The sequence below is a fragment of the Canis aureus genome, chromosome 35 (assembly GCF_053574225.1).
Source record: "Canis aureus isolate CA01 chromosome 35, VMU_Caureus_v.1.0, whole genome shotgun sequence".
NCBI classification, from domain to species: Eukaryota; Metazoa; Chordata; class Mammalia; order Carnivora; family Canidae; genus Canis; species Canis aureus.
This window is the reverse complement of record NC_135645.1, coordinates 2,985,022-3,010,998: the sequence shown is the minus strand read 5'-3', so window position 1 is coordinate 3,010,998 and position 25,977 is coordinate 2,985,022. Positions and strand designations below refer to the sequence as shown.

The window sequence follows — 25,977 nt, the reverse complement described above, 5'->3', positions numbered from 1 at the left end:
ATAAATAGCATCGGGGCCCCTGGGTGGCTCAGTGGGTGGGCGTCTGCCTTCGGCTCAGGTCATGATCCCGGGTCCTGGGATCGAGTCCCGCATCAGGCCTCCTGTGTGCTTCTCCCTCTCCCCCTGCCCCTCCGCCCCACTCGTGTGCACGCACTCTCTCTCTCAAATAAATAAATAAAATCTTAAAAAAAAAAAAAGAAATAGCATGAATAATAGGTGCGGGGTTTTTTTCCCCCTAAAAGGAAAATATCCATTCAGGGAAGTCCTTTGTGTGTATTTGTTTCCAAATGCCGTCCGTCCCCACGTTTGAGATGTCAGGCAAGCCAGGACAGAGCTCAGGAATCCAAGTACTGCAGACACGGAAACCACCTGCCCCAACCCCTGCACCCCCGGTTTATGTGTTCATTGTTTCTTGTCTCTGTATTTCAGGATGATGAAGTTCGAGGAAGAAAATCAGATCAGATGTCCCCTTGTCAGCCGTCGAGCCCCCAAAACCAGAAAGCCTTTTATTATAAGGTGATTTTCTGTGCTGCTGTATTCAGGACCCAACAAGACGACTGGGAACTGGGGCTGCCCTGAGTCGGGTCAGCCTGGGGTCAGAGGCCCCTCCTGGGGGACGCTCGGCCCCACGACCCCGGGGGACCCCGGCCCCCCCAGCCTCTCCCCGACACAGGCCCTTTCTGCGGTGAGATGCAGAAGAACATGCTCGCTGCAGAGAGACGCTCTCCAGGTCCAACTACTCCAACTGCAGAAATCACGTCATTTCTGACCACCCCTCGTCCCTCGGCCCGAGGCCAGGAGGCAACGGCGTGCGGCTCTGCCCCCACCCTCGGACGGACCAAGCCGCCTCGGCCTCTGCCCTCCGTGACCCCTCTGACCTCGCCTCCAAGACAAGGCATCTTGAGAGTACCCGCTAGGCCCCGACCCGCTGGTAGGAGCCGACGACAGGTGTGCGGGCGGCCAGGCCGCCTTCTTCTGGCTTCTCGAAGAAGAGTGACTTCTGAGCCGGTGGCTGGGCCACTGCCTCTGCTGCTCGGGGCCTCCTGCAGCCCCAGGCCCCGCCACTGTCTGCGGCCACCGACACCCACTATTGGTCTCAATCCCTTCCCGCCTTCCAGAGTGTTCCAGGAGCGCCGGGCCGGGCACCCCCCAGTCGCCCCATGTCACCTCTGTTTGTCGCCAGTCCGCACTGCAGAGGGACCCACGGGGTTCCTTCTGCCCCCTGCAAGGGGAGCACTTTCTTACCTTTGCTCTTCGTTACTTTCCACCGACGGACCCCCCTCCTTTTCCGTATTACAGAGACAAGGCACAGAGCAGACCACCCGTTTTCAGGATGTTGACTAGCAAAACTTACAGGGGCAATTGAACCAAAACTACAAAGTGGTAGTTATGTCTAATCCTTGGTACCAAATTGGCGCTAAATCTCGTCTGTCCTTCTCTGACCGCACAGTTCTGGCCACTGGAGATCCACACCTCCTGCAGGCCCCTGCCAGGGTCTCCGCTGCCCCAGCCTGCACCCTCCCGCTCCCCCCCACCCCCAAATCACAGAGAATCCTTGGTACATCTTGATACTTTGTGATACAACAAGGGGTGTTTCACGGCCCTTGCTTGGCTCTGGGTGTCACGTCGTGAGAAGTACATTGACAAATTTTGATAGTTTTGAGGGATCTGGAAACCATCTTACGCCGAGAATGTCAGAGAAACTGAGGACGTGGGCTAGAGAAGAGGGCACATGGGGAGTGGGCCTGGCTGGCACAAGTGCCCCGACACTGCAACAGGGCAGACGTACAGCTGAAGGGGCGTATTTGCTGTTTTCAGCTCAACCCAAGGGTGTGTACACTAACCAGCCACAGGGGTACAGACTGTTCCAAGAAAAGGTAAGTGCCTCTTTATATAAATTGTCCCAGCAAGATTAGCTGACCCTCCAGCAGAGATGTTCCCGACACCATCCTTTTGTCGGGTGAGGGCTTGGCCTTCCCAATCCATAATTGTTTATTTCTATGAAGAAGATGGAGAGAGGGCAGCCCGGGTGGCTCAGCGGTTTAGCGCCGCCTGCGGCCCAGGGTGTGATCCTGGAGACCCAGGATCGAGTCCCACATGGGCTCCCTGCATGGAGCCTGCTTCTCCCTCTGCCTGTGTCTCTGCCTCTCTCTCTCTGTGTGTGTCTCTCATGAATAAATAAATAAAATCTTAAAAAAAAAAAAAAGATGGAGAGAGAGTCTGGAGGTTTTGGGGTAACCATGAGCCCGTCAAACCTTGCTGCCTGCTTGCCTCTAGACATCAGTCAGCTTTTACCTATTATTATTATCCTTTGAAAATTCTGACACGCTCTCCAGGAATTTAAAATATTCCTTTCTGCAGGATGACACAGCTTTGCCAGCTTTAAATTTTAAACTTCAAATCTGCTTTGGAGCTAAAAGTTTGCTTTTATAGTTTTTAAAGGTTTCTAGCCACAGGAAAGGTGACTTGAACTTTGGAAATTTGCTTTTGAAACTCAGACCTATCGACCAACGTACTGGTGAGCCTGAACGTCCCCCTGGCATGTACACGTAGCCTGTTTGACTTACCTTTGCCCTCCGACAGACTAGGCCTGCCTCCCACGTAGAGCAGTGGTTCCTGAATCTGGCTGCGCATCAGCATCACTGGGATTTAAAAAACAAAACAAAACAAAAAGGTAAAGTAAATGACCAGGACCCCCGTTCAGAGCTACTGGCTTAACTGAGCGGCATTGGACTTGGGTGTGGGTAATTTTTTAAATTCTCTGGCCCATTCTAATGTGCAGCCAGAGGTGAAAAGCCGTTCTCAACAGTTTGGGGGCTGCCATTTGAGCCCATGTTCCTCTCAGACATCCCTTCAGATCAAGCCGGTTTGCCTGGATTCTAGAAGCTTAACAGTGCCGTCATATTCCAAGACACTATCCAGGAATGAATGAATTCCTTAAATCTGTTGCTTTGATCCTTAGTGGACCTCATGCCTCAAGTCCAGCAGACCCAACTATGATGGTGGAGGGACAGTGGGGTGGAGGCTGAGGGATGTTTTTACGTCTCTAATGACAAAATCGATGGGGTCAGCATCAAGCTAAACTCAGCTACCAGTGTTCTGAGAGTTTCTCCTGCGTCCCCCTTTGCCAGCACAGAGTTTCCCGATGCCTGGACGAAAATGTCTTTCTCTGAAGCTTCAAAGTATCAGACAAGAGAAAGCATTCCTTTAAGGAAGCTTTTTGACATGCTGATGCACAGCTGTTTATATTCAAGAATAGCTATCCACTCGGAAAATCACATCTGTGCTGACTATCGGAATAGAGCTGCCCATGGGAGCTGATGAGCCAGCAGGACCCATCCTTTTGGATGGTACTAAATCCATATCATCCCCACACAAAAGTAAGCTCCACAGACCTACAGAACTCACAGGTCTTCCCCACTTTTATAGAACAGCACATGACACAAAGAGGGTGCTCAAGAAATTTATTCAACGGATGAATATGTGAATAAATGAATCAAATCATAGTCAAGGCCCAGAAAGAACTCCAGAAGCTATCAAGATTGCTTAAAAATAAATAAAGTATTGATTTCCAAATTCTGGTTTCCCCAGAGCTTCACGGAAATGCTCAGGTCCCCGCAGAGCAAGACCTGAATGACTTCACATGTTAACTTGGAGAGCAACTGGGTGGCAGGACAAACAGGGGTCAATCCATATGAAGCCTTGGATCTACCTCCAAATGCTCAGCCCAAGCTCTGTCCTTGTCAGAGTTTTCTAGCCCCTATCCCCATTGGCCTGAGTATCACAGAGTCCCCCTCCACAGAGCTGCCTCCCTCACCCCAGGCTCCCTGCTATTAACTATACTAACTAACCCGCTCCACTCCAGGGGTAGCCCCTCTCAAATCTACTTCCTGTGCCCCAGGTCTCAAACCCATACCCCCACACCCTTGCACAATTCCAGTTTTAGCAGGGATAGAACACTCTGCCCTGCCCAGCTGGGTGATGCATCACCAAGCCCTCCTCAGAGAAAGCAGATTAGAAAATCTTTTTCTTTTTTTTTTTTTTTTTTTGTACCTCAAAAAATTAGAACTAGGCTTGTCCGGCCCTGGCAGTGTTAGCAATCATGTGCTAGAGAAGCATACAAATTTGAGTAAAAAAAGCCAAGCAGCTGCATTCTCTCAATCCGCGGGGCCCCAGCACACACCCCATAGAGAGTAGAGATCCTTTCCTGGAATATGGAATGTGGGACTCAGTGGAAAGATCCTGACCTAACCACCTTTCTCCTGAGCTTTCACATCATCCACCTAGAAGAGACCTGGGCATAAAGGGAAATGTTCACATCCGGTGCTTTTTAGTTTCCCTGTCGGCCCGGCCGCTGCCCACATGACTGGGCTGAGCCGAGCCGTCCTCTGAGCCTCTGACTGGTACAATAAGGAACCTTCACTTTGAGGCTCGCTCAGCTTTCTGATGAAAGGAAGTCACTCTGTCCCCGTGGAGGTGTTGCCCGTGTCATGTGCAGTTGGAAAAATCAGATGCTTGGGCCCAAGAGTTAACGCACTGAATCTCTTCTTGTCTTCGTCACACTCTCTGTTGAGGTTCAAAACGAGGGACTTAAATGCTGGCGACCTAGGCCCTGGCATTACCGGCTTCACAGATGTCCCCTCCCCGCCGCACCCGTCACACTGCGAAGGCCTGTGAATCTTAATCGAAGAGGGAAATAGTCCAGCAGCTTGATCCGTAACAATAACCTGCGCTCGCGAACTACAGGTTGTGGCCCACGAGGAGCAACGTTCAGATTTCTACTCAAGGGGCCCTTGTCACTGGGGACCGTCATTCCCTCCCCGCTGGTGCCCCGCTCTGGGCCGCTCGGAGGGAGGACGGGGGAAGCGCCCCTCTGTCTGCGGCATCCTAACCTCGGAGAGGTCGGGGCCCTGGCAGGCACCACATTGAAAGTAGCATCTAGTTAGCAGCCGCCTGAGGTAGCTTTCCCCAACTCTCCCCTAAAATACACAGAGACACGGAAAGAGATTAAAACTCTAAGTCATCCAGTCATTTAAAAAATATTCGTCTGGCAAGCACTGAGTAAACAGTCGCTGCTTTCAAGGAATTTCTGGTCCAGTCACTAAACCAAACTCTGTCTTCCTAACGATTGCTGTGTAACAAACTACCCCAAAACGTAGGGGCTTAAGACAACATGTATTTTCCCACAGTTCCTGTGGGTTGGAGTCCAGGAATGGCTTAGCTGGGTGCTCCGGCCGTAGGTCTCTCACAAAGCTATAGTCACCACCCCCCCATTTTTTTTTAAGATTTATATTTTTCTTTCTTTATTTATTTGAGAGAGAGAAAGAGAAAGAAAGCACACAGAGGGAGAGAGAGAAGCATACTCTCCGCTGAGCAGGGAGCCCAACATAAGGCTCAATTCCAGGACCCTGGGATCATGACATAAGCCAAAGGCAGGCACTTAACCAACTGAGCCTTCCAGGAGCCCCAAAGACATAGTTATCTTAAGACTCAACAAGGAAGGACCCACTTCCTCACTCATGGGATTGTTGGAGGGATTTGGCTCCAACAAATGGTCGTTGGACTGAGGATCCCTTGGGTTCTTGAACCAAGGATCCCTTGGGTTCTTGAAACATAAGCTTCCCCACAGAGCATATCACAGCATGGCAGCCTTTGAGGAGTTTAAGATGGAATGGAGTAAACCTGGTGACAAGCAGGAGCACTTCTAGATTCCCCACCCATCCCTGCTCACTGCTGAGATTTAAGGGGGGGTCTTTAATATCTCATGCCTACCCATCGGCATCTAGACTTTCTTCTTGTCCCTTCCCTCTCTGATTTTCCCATTCAGGTAATGTCATGGGCCTCTCTCTCTCCGTACCAAGAACTATTGTAGGCAGTGAGTGAACAAAACACATTTCCAATTCTTAAAGAGTTTACATTCCCATAGAGAAGATAGATAATAAATGAAAAATGTGTAGTGGACCAGAGGATAGGCGTTGTAGAAAAAATAAAGCAGAATAAGTGGGGAGAAAGTGCTAAGGAGTGTGTGTGTATGTTATGGGAGGTTTTAATGTGAGAACTGAGCAAAGCAGCACAGGAAGGTGCAGGTCTCGGGGTGGTAGGGTGCTTGGCATGTTCAAGGAACAGCAGTGAAGTCAGCGGGGCTGGAGCCAAGTCAGCGAAACATAATAGACACAAGGTCAGAGGGGTAGGTGGGTCATGGAAAGTAGTGGAGTTCACTGCACAATACTTTGAAAGGCTTCATAAACCACATTAAGACTTTGGATTTTCCTCCAAGATGGGACACAATGGGCAGATTTGGAGAGAAGCAGTAAATGTGATCTATGTAAGACCGCTTGGTTGCTAGGTTTGAGAACAAACAGTAAGTGGGGCAAGAATAGAAGCCAGAAGAGCAGTGGCAAAACTACGGAAATAATCCAGGCAAAAGTGGTAAGAAGTGATTGGATTCTGGATATATTTTAAGGAAGAACAAATAGGGTTTAATGAAAGACTGACTATGGGATGTGAGAGGAAAAGGGGGCATTAAGGACAGCTCTAAAGCTTTTGGCCTGAGCAACTGGTGCCATTTATAGGGAAGAGGAGCACTGGAGGGGGAGCAAGATGGGAAGGATTTAGAAATCAAGAATTCTGTTTCAAATATGTTAATTTGAGATGCTTATTAGACTTCCAGATGGACATGTCAAGTAGGCAATTGGATAAATTAATCTGGCATTCAGGGGAATGATTCTGAGCTAGAGATAGAAATCTGGGAGTCATCAGTTTACAGACATTATTTAAAGAAATAAGGCTTGATGAATTCACTAGGAAGTTAGGGTAGATAGAAATGCAATCTGAGAACTGCTCCCTGGGGCACTCCGACATGGAGAGGAGGATGACGGGAAAGCAGCAAAGAAGTAGCTAGGTGGGAGGAGAATCGAGAAACAGTGGTGTCCTGGAAAACAAGCGGAGAAAGTATTCCAAGTTTTTGGATCTTCCTTTTGTTTTTCAAATCTAATGTGCATAAAAATCACTCTACAGGGTTTGTACACAATGCCTTATTTACTTATTTTGTGGGAAATTTAAAGGATTTTCAAGGCACATTTTGACTTGGCTTGATCTTAGCTTGATCCCCATGTACTGGAAGGGCACAAGCACTGTGTATTAGAGTCAAGTGTCAGGAGGCTAGTTCATTGAATGTCTTTGGATTATTGCAATTTTTTAAACTGTTCACTGAAGAGAATATCAGATGCGGAAAATTAGCAGGCTAGTATAATCATATAAAAGCCTCTAGGGTATTCCTTTTTAAAAAAAATATTTATTTATTCATTCATTCATGAGAGACACAGAGAGAGGCAGAGACATAGAAAGAGAAGCAGGCTCCTCACAGGGAGCCCGATGTGGGACTCGATCCCCTGACCTGGGATCAGGACCTGAGCTAAAGGTAGATGCTCAACGGCTGAGCCACCCAGGCATCCCCCTCTAGGGTGTTCCTATCACCCAGTTCAACAATGATCCATTCACGGCCAATCTTGTTTCTATTATATTCCATTCACTACCCTACCCCCAATACCATTTTTTCCCAAAACCTTTTGAAACAGACTCTCAACAGCCTATCATTTTGCCTATAAATATTTTAGTATGTAACTTTAAAAATAAAGACTTTTTGAAAAAGATTTTATTTATTTGAAAGGGAGAGCACAGTGGGGAGGAGCAGAGGGAGAGAAAGAAGCAGGCTCCCTGCTGAGCAGAGAACCCTACTTCCAGGCTCCCCACCCCATCCCAGGACCCTGGGATCACGACCCGAGCTGAAGGCAGACACCCAACCAACGGAACCACCCAGGCGCCCCCAAAAATACAGACTTTTTTTTCCCCATTAACACAATATCATCATCAGCCAAGCAGTTAATATAATTTCTTAATATTGTAGGAAATCCCATCAGTGCTCAGATTCTCAACCGTCTGATAAATATGACTTTTTAAAACAATTTGACTCAGGATCCAGGCCATACATTGGGGATGTGTCTTTTTAGACCCTATACTTTCTCCCTTTCCCATTATATGTCCTCTGGGAAGTTATTCGTTGAGGGGAGAGGGGAGAGCTTCCCTCAGTCTGGATTTTGATGATCGCATCCTCGTGTTGGTGGTGGTGAGATGTTTAACATGTTTCTGATCTTCTGAATTTCCTGTAAAAAGGGAATTGAATCTAGAGGCTCGATCAGGTTTGTTAGATTTTCTTTTTGGCAAGACTACTTGATAGATGCTGCTGTTTTCGTCCACCAGGAGTCCCTTCAGGTCTGCGGGCATCTCTTTTTATGCGATTGTTAGCAGCTGCTGGTGATTGAAGTCTAGATCCATTATTACATTACGGGTCGCAAAATGATTATAATTCTATCTTTCCTTCTTCATTTATTGACTGTAATGCTTCTATAAAAAGAAATTCTCTACAATCTGTATTTGGTTTCTCAGTGATACAGTTCATACAGGAAAGGCAATATAAATGCTTGATTTCCTACCTTGATTTAAAATAATGAGTTGGTCTCTAGCACCCTCCCACAGAGACCAATCAGGGCTTGGAGGGGGCGGTAGTATCGTGAACTCATGGATTTAATTATGTGATGTGTTTCCATCCATTGCAACTATCTTGACAGAGGTTCAAATTATCCGTCACTGGCATTGAAAGCCCCTTCGAATCAGTTCCTGAGTCCTTCGGATGCATATAACCTTCACTATCTGGTATGACGAGAAGTTCAGGTTTATTTTGTATGTTTCCAACCTAGACCTGGAATCAGTGTTTTCCCCTAGAAGCCTTGGTTCCTTTTCATGGAAAAGGAATTGAAGTTGTTATGTACCATATGGGGTCACAGAATCAAAGAGCCAGGCAGTAGGTGTTGAAGATGTCACCTCAGTGAGCAAAGCTGTACTAGAGTCCTCTAGAACTCAGAATTTGACTGGAAACTATTCACACCAACCTCCTCTCAAGCTGTTGATCTAAGAAAAGGATGCTATTATCTCCCAAGCAAGAGATAATTGTTTCATTCAATCCAAGTAAGTAAAAAGAGAAAAAAAATGGAGCCTATGAAAAAATGCTACTGAATAAGAGAAGGGACATATCCCTTCCTCCCTAACTAACGAACAAGAAGAAGGGACAAATTCCTGAAAATGCAGGCTACTGCAGGATGAAAAAGAAAATAGAGGGAAACTGTTTAGCATCCTTGATACAATGGAGGAAGAGCGGTCTTTCACAAAACATGAGCAGACAGCCACAGGATGAAAACAAGCTGAGAAGAAAAATAACAGAATAAATAGAAAGGTAGACGCAAGAGTATAAGAATTCTCAGGGAAAACTAAAAACACAAGAGCAAAACCATGATCAGACTCCCTGTATGCACTACTGTCATCCTCACCTAACAGTGTATGAGAAACATCTTTCCAAATGTCACTGAATATTTTTTTTTACCGTGATATTCCTAATGACTGGACCGCATGGGTAATTCAATATACGAAGGGTCATACTTCATTGAACTTATCCCTTCATGTTAGAAAATTAGGTATTTTCTAGGTTTTTCTGCCATTTTGAGCAATGTGAAGAGGACACATCTTTGCATGTCTTTCCATGTATTCAGTAACTGTTTACCGAGCATCTAATGATGGGCTCAGGGCCAAATGCTAGCGCACATGGTGGTGAAAAAGATAGACATAGTTCCTGTCTCCATGGACCCTGCAGTCCAACAGGGAAACAGGGCAATTAAGAAATTTCAACAGTTTTACAATAAATCATAGAGAAATTTTATAGTCATAACGAAGCACATGGCCAGGATGCCTGAACTACTTTAGATTTTCCTGAGAAAGTGACATTGAATCTGAAAGCTGAATTATGAGAGGAAGTAAGCTAAGGAGAGTGGTGTAAATAATACCTTAGAGCAAAGGAACAGCATGAGTGTAAAGAGAGTAAGGCACACTCGAGACAAAAGAAATTCAGTGGCAGGTCACAAAGGGACTTGTCTCTGAAGGACGTTAGGCAGGGAAGTGTCACGGTCAATGTTTTTGTGATAGAAGCAGCACTCTGGAACACCGTAGACACTGGGTTGTAGTGTAGCGTGACTAATGTAGGGAGGCCATTTCCAAAGCTGCTCGGCAGGCCAGGCAAGAAAGGGCAAGTGGGCTTCCAAAGAAACAAATGGACTTTGGAAAACATTTAGGAGAGGCTGGTCCATTTGATGTGGGTGCTTAAGGGAGAAGGACTCAAAGCTGGATCCCAGATTTCCAACTTTAGCAGCCAGGTGGTACCACTTTCTAGTAGCAGGAAAAAGAAATGGGAGAAATGACAGATTCAGTTGGGCAATGTTGAGTTTGAGAGTCCTACGAAATTCCGAAGTAGAAATGTCCAATATGCAGTTGGACATACAGATCTGGAGCTCAGGATCTCTCCTGAGACCAGGACTGGAATTCTAGATTTGGGATCCATCAGCATGTGAGTGATCATCAAAGCTTTAGGAGTGTTTACAGAAAGAGAGAAAGAAAAATAATCTAGGACAGACCCCCGAGGAAGAGTGCCAACATTTAAGAGATGGGCAAAGGAAAAAGATACTTAGAAAGGGTAGGCAGTGGGATAGGAAGAAAACCAGAAAACATGCAACTTTATATAAGCCTGTGTCAAGAGGAAGGATGCGGCTAATAGCACCAGATAGTTCAAAGAAGTTAAGAAAGACAAGGGCTGAAGAGACTCCATTGGGTTGAGGGACCATCTACACACCACGACAAGGGGAGAGTCTGGGGCGAGTTGGATGTGGGAGCTAGATTTCACAGACATGAGGCAGCTGAAGGTGACGAAGCAGTCAATCTCACGCATGGCTTCTGGCCCAACTTGAGAATCACTGTCTTTTACTCAAGGCAAGCTTAACCCACCCACGTTTATTGTCCTAATGGTTTTGTTTGGGTTTGCATCTTTCATTTTGTTTTATGCTTTCTAGTTCTTATGTTCCCTTGCTATATCGTTTCTATTTTTTTCTGAGTACACCATTGTGTTTACTATTATCTCTCAGAGTAAACTTTTATTTTTTTTTAATATTTTATTTATTTATTCATGAGAGACACAGAGAGAGGCAAAGACACAGGCAGAGGGAGAAGCAGGCTCCAAGTGGGACTCGATCCCAGATCTCCAGGACCCGGGCCGAAGGCAGGCGCTAAACCGCTGAGCCACCCAGGGATCCCCTCAAAGTAAACTTTTAATTCTACTCAGTAGGGGAATGAGGACTTGAAGCCAGCCAGAACCCAGCGGAACCAGAATCTAGGGTCGAGTCCTGGCCACTGTGTTGTTACACTACATCTCTTGTGACCCAAAACATCCTCATACACAATAGCAAATTAATTTGCCCTTGAGAATCGTTACACCAGAAGGGGAATCATTTCACTTCCAGAAATATACGTTCAAGAACAAATCAGAGGTTTATGCACATAGGTATTCATTGCAGCATTGTTTATGATAGCAGAATAAGTGAATGTACATAGATTTTCCTTTTTTTTTTTTTTTAAAGATTTTATTTATTTATTCATGAGAGACACAGAGAGAGGGAGGCAGAGACATAGAGGGAGAAGCTGGCTCCATGCAGGAAGCCCGATGTGGGACTTGATCCTGGGACTCCAGGATCACGCCCTGGGCCAAAGGCAGATGCTCAACTGCTGAGCCACCCAGGCATCCCAGATTTTCCTTTTTTAAAAAAGTAATATCCAAAAAAATAAAAAAATAAAAAAAATTAAAAAAATTAAAAAGTAATATCCATCAGCTGTTCCTCTTTAGTGCTTGACTTGTCTTTTAGTCTGTGTTCATGGCTTTTTGGTCTTACACCTGAATTCTGGTTGTAAATTGATCCCATCCTTTTTAAAGCTGATTGAAAAAAAAGATTTTCATTATAATTTGTGCCCCACTCTCTTCCTGAGTAGGCTGTTTCCAACACCAAAACAAGACTTGACGTATAGGACAGGAACAGCTCAGAGTCCATCTGAAGGTGGCAGAAGGAGCAGGCATTTGCTGGCATCAGAGTTGAACATATTATAAGATCTAAGAAATTTGGTTTTAAGATTTCTGGCAATGAAGCAAAAAAGAAACACAATAAGTTACATAATTTTCATTGTCCAGTATGACAAAGAATTCTAACGAATTCTTCTGTGGAGGCAGCTTTCTCTGGGGTCTAAGATCAAGCAGCCATTGATTATGCAAATCCCCAGGTAAAGGGTATCGAAGCACCCTGCAGGCTATCTGTGACGATGTAATTCATAACAGGAAGTGTATATTTGGTCTTCATCCCCATTCCTGGCTCAGAGCTGCCCAAACCTTTGGAATTTCCTGAACTGGAAGAGAAAGAAGAGCATGTTTTGTTGTAATATTTGGTCTCTTGTCCTCAGTTTCTGAAATCACTTCAGTCAGAGCCAAGGGGTGAAACGAGGGTCTTGTTATTCACAACAAGTCCCTTTCAACCACAACCGACTTTATGTTACTGCGGTGACTTTTGGAAATCACCTAAAGATGGGGGGCTGGCTACCAAAGGAGCCAACTATCGGGGGAGAGCTTTTAGTCCCACCTCCCGACCTCGAGGAGGGGAGATGGATGGAGGGTGGAGCAGTTGCCAATGGGCAATGATTTAATCAGCCCTGTCTGTGTAATGAAGCTTCCATAACAGGTCAGAAGGACAGGGTTCGGAGAGCTTCTGAGTTGGTGAACATTTGGGGATCCAGGGAGAGTGGTTTACCCAGAGAGCATGGAAGCTCCATGACCCCTCCCATCCCTTGTCCTCTGCATCTTTTTCTCCTGGCTGCTCCTGTTCTATCCTTTCATAAGTAACCAGTAATCTAGTAAATTAAATGTTTTCCTGAGTTCTGTGAGCCGTTCTAGCAAATTAATTGAATCCAAAGAAATATGGGCAGCCCGGGGGGCTCAGCGGTTGAACGCCTGCCCTCAGCCCAGGGCGTGATCCTGGAGTCCCGGGATCCAGTCCCACGTCGGACTCACTGCATGGAGCCTGCTTCTCCCTCTGCCTGGGTCTCTGCCTCTCTCTCTCTCTCTCTCTCTCATGAATAAATAAAATCTTTAAAAAAAAAAAAAAGAAAAAAAAAGAAACTAGAAAAGGGGGGATCCCTGGGTGGCTCAGTGGTTTAGCGCCTGCCGTAGGCCCAGGGCATGATCCTGGAGTCCCAGGATCAAGTCCCACATCGGGCTCCCTGCATGGAGCCTGCTTCTCCCTCTGCCTGTGTCTCTGCCTCTCTCTCTCTCTCTCTCGAATGAATAAATAAAATCTTAAAACAAACAAACAAAAAAAAAAAAAAACAAAGAAAGATAGCTGGAACCTCCAATCTATAGCCTGTTGGTCAGAAGCACAGGTAAGAACCTGGACTTAACCTGGGCTAGTGACTGAAGTGACAGGATTGGGGGTGCAGGGTGGAAGGGTTACAGTCTTGTGGGACTGTGCCCTTATCTTATGGGGATCTGACACCATCTCCGGGTAGATAGTGTCAGAACTGGGTTGAATTGTAACACCCCCAGCTGGTGTTGGAGAATTGCTTTTTGGTAGGGGAAACATATCCCCTACACACCCACCCCCCGGAACTGGATGCTCAGATCCCTTACTATCTTTAAACAGTTTATTTTTTTTATAAGATTTTATTTATTTATCCATGAGAGACACACACAGAGAGAGAGGCAGAGACGCAGGCAGAGGGAGAAGCAGGCTCCATGCAGGGACCCCGAAGTGGGACCTGATCCTGAGATCCCAGGACCACGCCTTGGGCCAAAGGCAGGCACCAAACCGCTGAGCCACCCAGGGATTCCCTCTCTAAACAAGTTATAAAGAAATCCTGTTAAGCCCATTTGCCTGAACGGCTCTCTATGAACCTGCCATAAACATACAGGGCAAGAAAGCTGCCCTAACCTCGGGAACGTACTTATGCGAACAGCTGAGAGGCAGGGTGCAGGTGTTTTGTCTTCTGGTCATATTTTGTCTTCCTCCCCAACGTGGAGCTCTACCACCAGCAAGGCACTTGCAGATCCTGTGCTTCTTCAAGCTTTGCCATGAAAGCACCCTCACGTGAAGACGAGCTGGGGGTGGGTGAGAAGAGGTTGTAGCCCAAAAGGGCCAGCTGTAAGCTAAAATTTCTTTGAAGATTTGCAATTTATATTTAAAATTCATGTGAATTTTACAGTCTGTTTCATAATGTGTTATACATAAAAATGTGTTTCCCCCTTAAAAGTTCTAACAAAATTGGTGCTCTGGGAAGATGGGCTATATTTATCCTATTTGAGGATCCCTTGCCATGCTCCCCACCCTGACAGACACACCATTATTTTAATTTGATGTTGGGCCAGTGCTCTGAGAGTCTAGTAAACTGTTTCTTTCCAATATTAGATGTCTCAGAACAGAACATCATAGATTTTTCTCATATACAAAGGGTCTATGTACATTCTACTTGACAGGTGTTTTTTTAAGTTGACAAAACAAACAAACAAGGAGCTCTAACGAGAGGTCTAGGCCTATGTACTAGTTGTAAATTCTTCTCTATTTTTTGAGGGTTGATTGCATCCACCAAAAAGATAGGACCAAAGGGAGGGTCCTAGCCCTCTCAGAGTGTGATCTTATTTGGAAATAGGATTGCTGCAGGTGTAATTAGTTAAAACGAAGTCACGCTGGAGGAGTGTGGGCTCTAATCCAATATGACTGGTGTCCTCATAAGAAAAGGGACACAAAGGGAGGACAACCATGAGAAGATGGAAGCAATTGCGTTGATGCTGTCACAGGCCAAGGAACAGCTGGGTCTCCCAGAAACTGGAAGAGGCAAGGAAGGATCCTCCCCTATAGACTTTAGAGGGAGCACAGCCCTGCCAAGACCTTGATTTTGGACTTCCAGCCACTGGAACTGCTAGAAAACAAATTCCTGTTGCTTTAAGCCACCCAGGGTGTATTACTTTGTTGCAGCAGCCCTTGGAAACCAACCCATCAATTATCCTCAAATTGTCAAGAAAGTTTCATTGAAAGTTTGTAAGAAAGAGCTAACATTACCCTGTGACTATTTATGACTTTTGGACTTCCTATACAACCAGCAGAGCAGGCCAGCGTTGCACACAGTACAAACATCAAGAATGACCACGCTGGGCAAGAGCCAATACTTACTTCTCAAGAAGGGGTTTTTAATCTCCAGCATTGGTGATTAACCATGACCTATCCGAAGTCCCAAGGAAAGGATGCCTGGGTGGTGGACACTTGGTGGAACTGACCTCACTAGAATAACAAGGCTCTAATGAGAGAGTGGAGATCTCCAGTTGGCATAGGTTTTTTTTTTTAAGAATTTATTTATTTATTCATGAGAGACACAGAGAGAGAGAGTGAGAGAGAGAGAGAGAGGCAGAGACACAGACAGAGGGAGAAGCAGGCTCCACGCAGGGAGCCCAACGTGGGATTCGATCCCGGGTCTCCAGGATCACGCCCTGGGCCAAAGGCAGGCGCCAAACCGCTGCGCCACCCAGGGATCCCCAGATTCTGTCCATTTCTTGCACAGAAGAACTTCAAAATGGCTTCAGCGGTACAGCTCTCCTAAGAAAAATTTCCTCTCAATGAACCATCAAAATGAGTAAGCTACAAATTGCACCCCTAAAGAGCTAAAAGACGGAGCTGTTGGGTACCATTTTTAAAGGGTCATTTAAACAGGGTCGACACCAATCTTGAGCCTACACAGGCTGGCTGGTGGAAAGCCCCAGCAGGAGGGAAGGTTGGATGCTTGGTCTCCAGAGCCCGCCCTGCAGGGCTGTTGGCGACCAGCCGCTGCTTGTCTTTACCTAAGGTTACTGGTCAGGGTCCTATCAAGTAGGCCTCTCCTGCAGCTAGGCCGCAACCCCAGTTCCGGCAACTACTGCGTCTGCTGCCACTTCAGGTTGGGGCTGGTAAAGCGGGCCTGAGATGCTTCACCCTCCCCTGTTGGTTTCTGCTAAGCAGGAGCAGGAGGAGGTCAGGCCCGTGGCTGGTTCTGTCGCAAAAGTCTCCTCAACGTCTCTTCTGTCTACGTCATCTTTCCCCTGCTGGGCCGCTGACTCCAGGGCAGGCCGATGAGGCTGCCACCAGGTAGAAAGTGACTAGGAAAAAAACCCCACAGAGAACTGTACCTTGTTCTTAGGGCTTCTCCCTGCAAATGACACTTCTGTCCGTCCTTCACAGATCAAAGCAAGTCACAAAGTATCAGTCACGTGTTGCTGTATAACAAATAACCCCCAAACTTAGTGGAAAACAAGAAACATTTGTGGTCTCAAACTGTTTGCAGGGGTAGGAATCTGGCAACAGCTTAGCTGGGTTTTTCTGGCCTGAGGTCTCCCACGAGACTGCAGTCAAGACGCCAGGGCTGCAGGTGTCTGGAGGCTGGACAGGGCCTGGGGGATCTAAGGTGACTCACTAACACGCCTGGCATTGGTTGTGGGCGGCACACCATTGTTCCTTGCCACATGGGCCTCTCCAAAGTGCTGCTTGAGTGTTCTCCTAACATGGCAGCTGGCTTCCTCTGGAATGAGCAAGTCAGGAGAGAACCCAAGAAGGAAGCCCACAAGCCTTTGTTGAACTAGTCTCAGAAGTCAGATACCATCGCTTCCAGAATATTCTGTTTGTTCTAAGTGAGTCATTAACTCCGGCCCATACCATATGGGCAAAACTAAGCCCTACCTCCCAAAGGGGAGAGTGCCAAAGAACATAGGATGTTTTCAAACCATCACCCATGCCTGCACCTAACTGTGGCCAGATGAAGCACAAAGATTGGGGGAGGGTGCCAATGACTAGAAGCATCCCAGGAGATTTTATTGGCAATTTAAGAGTTAAGAAGAAGGGATCCCGGGATGGCTCAGAGGTTTAGCACCTGCCTTTGGCCCAGGGTGTGACCCTGGAGTCCCGGGATCAAGTCCCACATCAGGCTCCCTGCGTGGAGCCTGCTTCTCCCTCTGCCTGTGTCTCTACCTCTCTCTCTCTCTCTCTGTGTCTCTCATGAATAAATAAATAAAATCTTAAAAAAAAAAAAAGAGTTAAAAAGAATCTGGATCCAAGCTTTACTGTTATGTTTATATGAATATATGAATCCTTGCTAGATGAATCTTGGGGTTATGGTATTGAAATATCATTTGAACCCGATCTGGACATCCTTCGGAGTGGGGAAAGGGGCAGTGCGACATCCACACTTCCTTGACACGATGTCATTGCCAGGGCGGATCCCCTCTGGGAGGAAGAGGTTCTTCAGCTAAGAAGATGGATTATTAAATGAGGCCCTAGGCAGGAGGAGGGGGGAATCCACTTTTCCCCCAACCAGCCTCATTGTCTTGACCTCAGACTTCGCAGGTAGAGGTGGCCGAGGTGGCCCAGGTGGCATCCACCCTCCCAGCCAGGAGGTCTGGGATCAGAGAGGAACTTCTGGAGAGTCACAGGTCCGCTCTGCCTGGTGAGCCAGATGGCTGCTCCCATATTACTCTGTTCATTTCTCGTGTGTTCGCCCCGAGCTGTCGGCAAGACCCGTTCCAGTGGGCGAGGCGTGTCTCAGCTCCCGGATCGTGAGCGAAGGGTGACGGATGGATCCACAGCGGGGGCATCAAGGGGGAGCTGTGCGCGGGAGGCGGGGGCGCTGCTCCTTCACTGGCAAGAGCGTCTGCTCTCGTGAGGGGACCCTGCAGCTCGGGCTCGCATCGCACTACCGTGGCCGGCCTTCCCGGGCCACCGCTGCCCTCGCTGGCCCCGCGACCGCACCGTCAACCAGAGGCCCGGCCGGGGCCACTGAAGGCCTTGCCCCGGCGCGCAGCCCAAGGCCGGTCGGCGACAGGTGAGCGCCACCGAGACCCAAGGCAGAGAGAGACAGACCTCCGTGCCAGGGCCGCAGGGCCACAGGGTCGGAGGCAGTTTTTTTTTTTTTTTTTAAGATTTTATTTATTTATTCATGAGAGACACAGAGAGAGGCAGAGACACAGGCTCCCTACGGGGAGCCCGACGTGGGATTCGATCCCGGGTCTCCAGGATCAGGCCCTGAGCCAAAGGCAGATGCTCAACGGCTGAGCCACCCAGGGATCCCTGGAGACAGCTTTTTGATCTGATCGATCCCACGCCCGACAGAGAAACAAAAACCCTTTCTACCCCGAAGCCTTGCCCAGGACGCGGGTGAGCTTGCTGGGGAACTGCTCCTCCCCGCCACCCGCTCCCCCCCCAGAGCAAGGTCAGAGGAAGAACCTCCTGCGGGACACTTTGAGCCACGCGGGCCCCGCTGTGGCCTTGGACTGCAGGGTCGTGGCCACGTTCCAGCTGTGGAGCAGCGGTGTAGACCCGCCGTCTACCCTGGGCTCATCGTGGTACCACTCGCTGATTGTATCTGTAGGACGGACAAGCTTGGTTTGTGACTAAACTGGGTTGTTTTTTGGGTTTTTTTGGCCTCCCAGTGCCCTTTAAGCTTCTCTTCTGCTACAGGATGAAAACGGAGCCGCCTGAGCCCCTGTGCGCCCAGGTGTAGGCGAGACCCCGCCCGCAGTCCTTAGCCCTGAAGGGCATCACCAGGAGTTAGAGTCCTCCCCCCTCTCAGCAGCTGGTGCCACTGCCTCTGGGAAAGGCTCCTTCCCTGACCCACTCCGTCGCCCCCACCTCGCCGGGGGGCCCATCAGCAGATGAAGGAGAGGGCGGAGGAGGGAAGCGGCGGTGGCTCGCTGGGCACCTGGGCACCCTGGCCCCCGGCACCTCGGGGCTGGTCTAGAACAGACCTGCTGCTGCGGGTGCTTCTATGGGTCCTGCAGAGACTCTCACCCCAGGACCCTCCTCCCAGAGTTCCCTTGACCCGCAGGTGCATCTGCACCCTGGGTGGCCTCTTGTGCCATCTCACCTCGAGCCTCCCGCTGGGACCCCGTGGGCTCCCTCCTGCGTGGTCGCTTCTGACCCGCGGGAAACACTCCCGCTCGCCTGGATGATCCTGACGCCAGCAAGCCCCGGGTTCTGCCTCCAAGCCCTGAGCCAGCACGACTGTGTACCCCACTGCAGAGCAGGGGGCAGCTCCAGGCTCCGCACACCCCCTGGGCTCCAGAGGCCTGGCGGTGTGGCCGTGGCCCCGTCTACAAAGATGCCACCATCTGCCTTTGCACGCGGCCCGCTCGCCCATCCAGCAGAGGCACCTGCTCGCCTGCCAGAATCTGAGCTGGCCTGAGACTGCTGCCCCAGCAGCATGTGCTGGAAGGGACCCTGTGGGCTGGGCCCCGAACCGGCCTGGCAGCCCCCTTCCTCCCTGTGGGCGCTCGGCCTCCATGCTGTGAGGAAGCCCAACGCCACACGGAGAAGAACCCGAGCCCCCAGCCGACAACCCGGCTGACCCCCCAGCCAGGGCTCAGCGCCAGCCCACGGCCAGGTCACTGGGTCACTCTGGAGGCGACACCGTGCAGAGCAGACTGTCCCCCCTGAGCCTGGCCCGGGCTGTAGGATCACGCACAAGTCAACGGTCGTCATGGTCCTTCGGAGGCTCTGGTTTTTGCAGCGCTTTGTTTTACAGCGACAGGTACAGAAGCAGCAGGTGCAGGTGACCCCACGGAGCCTTTGTTGGAGGTGAAGTACCCGGCACCCCTGGACCTCCCGGGCGGGATGAGGGACTGGAATCCCCCCTCCCCACCCATCCGCCTGGGGAGTCCTGGGAGGTGGGGCCAGTCTTCCAACTTCTTGGTGGATCCCCAGAGGTGGAGAGAGCTTTCCCGTGAAGGCCCCGCGGAGGGAGACGCGCAGCTGGGGGCGCTGCGGCCTCGCGACCCCGGAGCCCGCACCTGGGCACCTGGGCACCTGGGCACCTGGGCACGGCGCTGCGGCCGGCAGTGGTTCCGCCCCGGCCAAGCCTTAGCAGCCCGAGCCCGCTGAGGCCGAGCCACCGTCGGGGAGGGAGTGGGGTCCACGCTGGGGCCCCCCAAAGCCACGCGAGTGCATCTGCCTCTCGGATGCTCACGCCGCTGCGGACCTCACAGGCGATGAGCCGGGCGTACCTGGCGCCCCACAACCGCGCCCCCGCCCCCCGCCCCCCGACTTGCCGGGGAGGGGCCTGCGCGGCGGCCTGGGGGCGGGGCTACGGCCGACGCCCCGCCCCCTCGGGCCGGCCGCCAGGTGGGGGCGGGGCCGCGCTGCCCGGCCGCCAGGTGGGGGCGCCCCCCGCGGGCCCCCGGGCTGGGCGCGCCACGGAGCCCACGGGAAGCTCTCGCCGACGGCTTCAGGGCTGGAGACCTGCGGAGCCGAGGGGTGAGCCGGTCGCCTCCCAGCCCGGCCATCGGGACCCCGCGGCGGCACAGGTGTCTCTTCCCAGGTGCAGAGCTCAGCTCCGTAGGGCGCGGGGTCACACGCACTCCAGCAGGAACACAGCACCGGGACGAGGGCCAGGGTGCACCCCCTTGCTCGGGCGCCCCCCGACCCCACCCTGGCCCCGGACACCCAAAGCCAGAGCCGGGACGCGGGCCTGTCTGGGGGAGGTCCCCACGCTCGGCCACAAGCTAGCGCCGTCCCAGGTCTCAGGGCCGAGCCCCTCACCTCAAACGGCTCAGGGTCCCTCGGAAGGTACCAGGCGGGGTGCCACCCCAAGAGCGACAGGTGCACGGAGGGCGCACGGAGGTGCACGGAGGGTGCGCGGAGGGTGCACGGACGATGCACGGAGGGTGCGCGAAGGGTGCACGGACGATGCACGTAGGGTGCGCGGAGGGTGCACGGACGATGCGCGGAGGGTGCGCGGAGGGTGCACGGACCGTGCGCGGAAGGTGCGCGGAGGGTGCACGGACGATGCACGGCCGGTGCACGGAGCAACACATTTCTCCCAGGCTTCTTGCCCACGGGCCTGCGGCGAGCGCCCCGGGCAGCTGGGATGCCCCCCAGGAGCCCCAGCCCGGCGCTGATGCCCTCCTTGCTCACCTGCGCCCCCGAGCCCCGCGACGCTACGTGGTCCTGAGCTGCTCCGGGTTTCAATACAGAAGAGCACCCCAGGGCGGGGGCGGCGCGGAGGGGTCCGGCCCAGCCGGCAGCACAGGTGTGACCTCCGGCCTCGGCCCCGCCCCCCAGGGCTGCGGGAGGCCCGGTGCGGCCTGCGCCCAGGCAGCTGCGGGGGATAGAGCGAGACTGTGAAGTTCCCGGGTCCTCGCGCTCCCCGGTTGCGTGATTGTCCCGAGAGCAGTTGCAGACATTTGCGCTAATTAGTTAATTTGATTGTATGCGCGCCTTGTTAGGGCCCAAATTCAATCTACAAATTCCTGGCAGCTCCTATGCAAATGAGCAGAACTCACCGTCCCCAGCCTTCATGGTTTTGGTTTTGGTTTTTAAGCAGCCCCCACAGCCCATGAACCTGCGCGGGGTATTTCCTTCTCATCTTCAAAAAAAAAAAAAAAAGAAAAGAAAAAGTGCTTCTGATTCATTAAGCACCTAATTGCACAACTCTTGAGGAACTCTTGAGGGAAGTTCCTACTAAAATTGAAAACCAGCATCCAGTGGGCCCCTCATCACTTCCACCCTCATCAACTGCTCACGCAACACTGTGCAGGGCTGACTTAACTGCCCTGCCCTGCCCCCTGCCCCTGCCCTTCGCTCTTCCTTGCAATTTCACTGTTCTCCCTGGGCCCATTGCGTCTGGGGAAGGGGTTCCAGGCTGGGTGTCAGGAGTGTGGGCTCAGCCCGATGGCTGGCGGGAGGGGGGGGGGTAGTGGGCAGCCACTTACCTCCCTCAGGCTTCCCTTCCCTCATCAGAACTTAGAGGCAACAGGACGGCTGTTTCTCCCGAAGGGAATGGGCAGGAATGAGGGTGGCCCTTAGGCCTGGGAGAGCAAGAGCCTCCTCTGCAGTATTAGGGCCCCCACTTGGGTTTTGGGAGGGCAGGGAGCGCTCTGGTGATGCGGGTGAGTTGATCCTGCCTAGAGGAGAGGGTTCCTAGCATCACTGGGCTCTTTTTTTTTTTTCTTCTGCCAGCAGGTGCAGCGAGGGAAAGTCCCAGCCTGGGGGAGGGGGGGGCTTCTCTTCCTGAGCTATGGGGGAGACTAGCACCGGCTGCCCAGGGCCTGTGTGTGGATGAGCTCAACGGCTCAGTCTCCCCGAAACACCGGCTCCGGGGAGCCCACGCTGCCCGGTGCTGCCCGTCCTGCTGCCCGGAGAGGACTCCTCGTCCCAGTCCCGGCCCCAAGAAACCCCTGCGGTGAGGGAGGCAGGCCTCGGTGGCCCACGGCTGCCCGAGGGGACGCAGCCTCACACTCGGCTGCCGGCCACCTCAGCACAGCCACTGAAGGGTGGCCCCTTTGACCTGCTCCCATCTTCTCAGAGGTCAAGTGACCAGGACTGCGAAGCACCCCGGGGTCTCCGATTGGTTTCCTACTATTAGTGTAGGATGCTCTCCTTTTTAAAAGAGTTATTTATTTATTTATTTATTCATTCATTCATTCATTCATTCATTCATTCATTCATGAGAGACACACAGAGAGAGGCAGAGACCCAGGCAGAGGGAGAAGCAGGCTCTATGCATGCAGGGGCCCGAGGCGGCACTCGATCCCGGGACCCCGGGGTCACGACCTGAGCCGAAGGCAGATGCTCAACTACTGAGTCACCAACAGGCATCCTTCTTTTTTTTTAATTTTTGATTTAAACATTTACCTCTTGAAAACTTTATTAAAGTACATTAGACAAATAAGGGGAAGGCACTCTTAATACGTAGTGTATTGGCTGCTTGGAATCACTGATTTGCGCCTTAAAAGATAGAGTCTTATTTTCATTCAAGCTGGTAAAGCAAGACATCTAGTTATTTGAGAAAATTAGACTCTCTTCTTCCTTCTGAGCTGGTATAACAAAATACCACAGACTAGGTGGCTTATAAATAACAGAAATTCCTTTCTTACCGTTCTGGGTGCCAGCACGGTCAGATGCTGGGGCAGACCCTCTGCCTTCAGGGTTGCCAACTGCCAGCTCTTTGCTGCATCCTCGCCTGGCAGAAGGGGCAAGGGAGTTCTGTGGGGTCTCTTATATAAGAACACTAATCCCGGGTCGTCTGGGGGGCTCAGGAGTTTGGCATCTGCCTTAGGCCCAGGGCGTGACCTCGGGGTCCCAGGATTGAGTCCCACGTTGGGCTCCCTGCGAGGAGCCAGCTTCTCCCTCTGCCTGGGTCTCTGCCTCTCTCTCTCGGTCTCTCATGAATAAATAAATAAATAAATAAATAAATAAATAAATAAATAAAATCATAAATAAATATATATATACACACACACACATATAATATAAGAGCACTAATCCCTTTCGTGAGGGCCCCAACCTCAGGACCAGCAGTGTCATCTCCTAATTCTGTCCCGTGGGGCATTAGGACTTCGATCTATACATGAGCTGGGACACGACACTGAGACCATGGCACAGACTGCGATGCTCTCTGTGGGCGCAGCAGCAGCAGGGGGCCGTGATCTCACGCTCTCCCTGACTCCTTAAACTGAACCACAGCCAACGTTACTGAGCACTGAGGCCGGCGGGCCGGGCACGTCCTAAACATCTGACGTGCGCTACTGTGTCTGATGCGACATCTCTGCACAGTAGGTGCTATATTAGCCACACTCTGCACCGAGAAAGCGGGCTCGGCCCCCTAGATAGATGACCTGAAATCACAGAATTTCTAGAAGGTGGAGCCAGGGGTCAACCCAGGCCTGAAACTCCACTTCAGAACCCCTGGGCTGCAGCCTAGGGCCTGCCCCCGCCCCCCCAGAGCCCCCAGCAGGGACACCCTTCCCCAGGCACGAGGCGGTGGGCCGCTCACAACCAGGGACTCCCCTGGGAGCAGCTGGGTGCCCAACCCTGGACCATCCGGGCAGAACCAGCATGTACTGGAATGTTAACAACATCCCTGTTATGCTCTATTTCTGTTGAAATATAGTACAGTTTGACAATACGAGCGTGTGCTTGTGTTCAAACGGTTTGAAAAATATGCTGCTGATCAAGCGGGGGAAATCAGAGAGCAAAACCCTCAGGCTTGTTCAGGAACTCTAAAAAGAAAAAAATTCAAAAAAAAATTTTTAAGGATGCAGAAAAATCTCAAACTGTAACTGGAAGGCTGGGGAAATGATTAGAGGGGGTTTGTGGGGTCTTAGGTCAGAAAGAGGCAGGTCAGGACGCCCGGGTGGCTCAGGGGTTGAGCACCTGCCTTGGGCCCAGGGCGTGACCCCGGGGTCACGGGATCGAGTCCCCCTCCCTGCAAGGAGCCTGCTTCTCCCTCTGCTTCTCTCTGCCTCTCTCATGAATAAATAGATAAAATCTTTAAAGAAAAGAAAAAAGAGAGAGGCAGGTCCTTCCTCCCAACCATGGATGCTAGTGCGTGGGGATGGTCTCCCGAGATCTGCGAACCCCCAGGAGGGCCCAGACCAGAGGCCCGGGTCCTAGCCCCCCGCCCAGGTGGGCCCTGCAGCCTCAATTCCTGCCGAGGTGCGTCGGGGTCGGGGTGAGGGGGGCAGCAAACAGTGGGCAGAAAATTAGGGCGCATCATGCAGGTGCGGATAACTTAGGAGCACTTTCCCCTAAGGGATTTTATTGATGAAATCTGGGCTAGAAGGGTCCAAGTTCAAAGGTCTGTTTATTATATGTTTTTTTTATCCCGAGAAATGTGGCTTCTGGGTTAATGTTTATTCTATTGAATAATCCAGTTTTAAGCATGTCAATAAGAGCCGGTGCTGCTTTGACCGGCTTGGGGGGGGAAAAGGCAGCTTTGCCCTGGGTTCAGGTGGCGGCGAGCGCCTGGCTCGTTGGGCACACTGCCACCTGGCGGCAGGTGCGCGCGGCGCGGGGCGGGGCGGCCCCTTAGGGCTCCTCTCTCTGATTTCCAGTTTCTGCACCTTCACATGGAGACCCTAATACTTACCCTGGGGTGTGGGGGCGGGGGGCGGTGTGTGATGATCAATGAGCTAACAAATGTGTAGTGCATAATGCATAGTACATGGTTTGGGGTTTTTCAAAGATTTTATTTATTTATTCATGAAAGACACAGAGAGAGAGAGAGGCAGAGACACAGGCAGAGGGAGAAGCAGGCTCCATGCAGGGAGCCCGATGTGGGACTCCATCCCAGGACCCCAGGGTCACCACCTGAGCTGAAGGCAGACACCCAACCACTGAGCCCCCCCAGGTGCCCAGTAGATGTTTAATAAACTGTAACTTCTTTAGTCTTATCGGAAAAGAGCTTGATATCCCCATATGAGTCTCTTCTCATCACTTGCATCCTGACTCCAGGGAGAAGCTGCAGAGGCCACGGAGCCCACCTTGGTGGCAGTCGCCGCCAAATCAGAGGCTGAGATATTGGCAAGTTGGAAGGGATGGGCGAGTCTAACAGGCGATGTTTAGCAGAGATCATTAAAGTTCTCAACGACGTATGTTGTCCACTAAGTGCACAGACATGAGGGATGCCCGGTTGTCAAAGACCAAGCCAAACACACTGAGGGATTTTAGGAAAAGATAGTTCAATGAGCGTCCGTTGGGTGATTTTGCCCTGAAAATTCTAATTTGACCCACAGCTGTGAAGAAGCAACACGCATGGTAAGTCATTAAGATGTTCGTATGCCATGACTTGGTAATTCCACTACTAGGAATCTACCCAGGGGCAATAATCAGAAATAACTGTATACAAAGATGCTAATCGCAGTATGATTTATAAAAAGTGAAAAACTGGAAACAGTAAATGTCTAATAATAGTGGACCAGTTCATTAAATTCTGATTTCTCCATATGGAGTATCCATATGTGTCCTCAAAATTTTCCAAGGGAACGTGCTCATTATATAAGTTGAGGGGGAGGGGTAAATCAGGATATAAATGAAAATAGAGGATCATAACGTGTGGATAAACGTTTCAATTCAATGAAACATAAGAATTAAAAGCCTGCCTACGCCTAATGGGATGGCTTATCAACTTGTGTAATATATGAACCAACAAAACTATAAGGATGAGTTGGCAAGTCCCACAGTGAAGTAGATTTTAATACGCCTTTCTCAGAGGTTG

At 50.7% G+C, this 25,977-nt stretch overlaps 2 long non-coding RNA genes across 2 annotated transcripts; one reads left to right on the top strand and one right to left on the bottom strand.

Moving 5' to 3' along the window:
* The first annotated feature begins 237 nt into the window (after window positions 1-237).
* Window positions 238-2,206, top strand: LOC144305315 (uncharacterized). Its single transcript, XR_013372366.1, has 2 exons — window positions 238-347; window positions 430-2,206. It is a non-coding gene; the product is annotated as an uncharacterized LOC144305315 (long non-coding RNA).
* A 9,338-nt stretch (window positions 2,207-11,544) lies between these two features.
* On the bottom strand, window positions 11,545-22,042 carry LOC144305317 (uncharacterized). Its single transcript, XR_013372367.1, has 3 exons — window positions 21,692-22,042; window positions 13,915-14,068; window positions 11,545-12,327 (listed from the first exon to the last, which is right to left on the bottom strand). It is a non-coding gene; the product is annotated as an uncharacterized LOC144305317 (long non-coding RNA).
* Between the last annotated feature and the right edge of the window lie 3,935 nt (window positions 22,043-25,977).